Genomic DNA, 451 nt, shown 5'->3' with positions numbered 1-451 from the left:
GAAAATCATAGTGAGGAAGACCTCCTGGGACGTCCTTCAAGCAAGAAGGAGTTTCCTATTAAGGATCCAAAAGAATCTGAGGCTCATACAGAGACCATAGAGATTCATTAAATCTCCTTCTGCCATTCATGAGCTCTGAAGACTATTCTTCCTCTGAAGAGGATGAAGATGTGACTGGAGAGCAAGTTGCTCAATATTTAGGAGCTATCATGAAGCTGAATACCAAGTTGTTTGGTAATGAGACTTGGGAAAGTAAACCTCCCTTGCTCATTAATGAACTAGATACCTGGATTCAGCAAACTCTACCTCAAAAGAAACAAGATCCTGGCAAGTTCTTAATACCTTGTACCATAGGCACCATGACCTTTGCAAAAGCTCTGTGTGACCTGGGGTCAGGGATAAATCTCATGCCACTCTCTGTAATGGAGAAGCTGGGGATCATTGAGGTACA

This window comes from Arachis duranensis, chromosome 6 (genome assembly GCF_000817695.3).
Source record: "Arachis duranensis cultivar V14167 chromosome 6, aradu.V14167.gnm2.J7QH, whole genome shotgun sequence".
Taxonomy (NCBI): Eukaryota; Viridiplantae; Streptophyta; class Magnoliopsida; order Fabales; family Fabaceae; genus Arachis; species Arachis duranensis.
The sequence above is the reverse complement of the archived record's forward strand: the minus strand, read 5'-3'. Positions refer to the sequence as shown.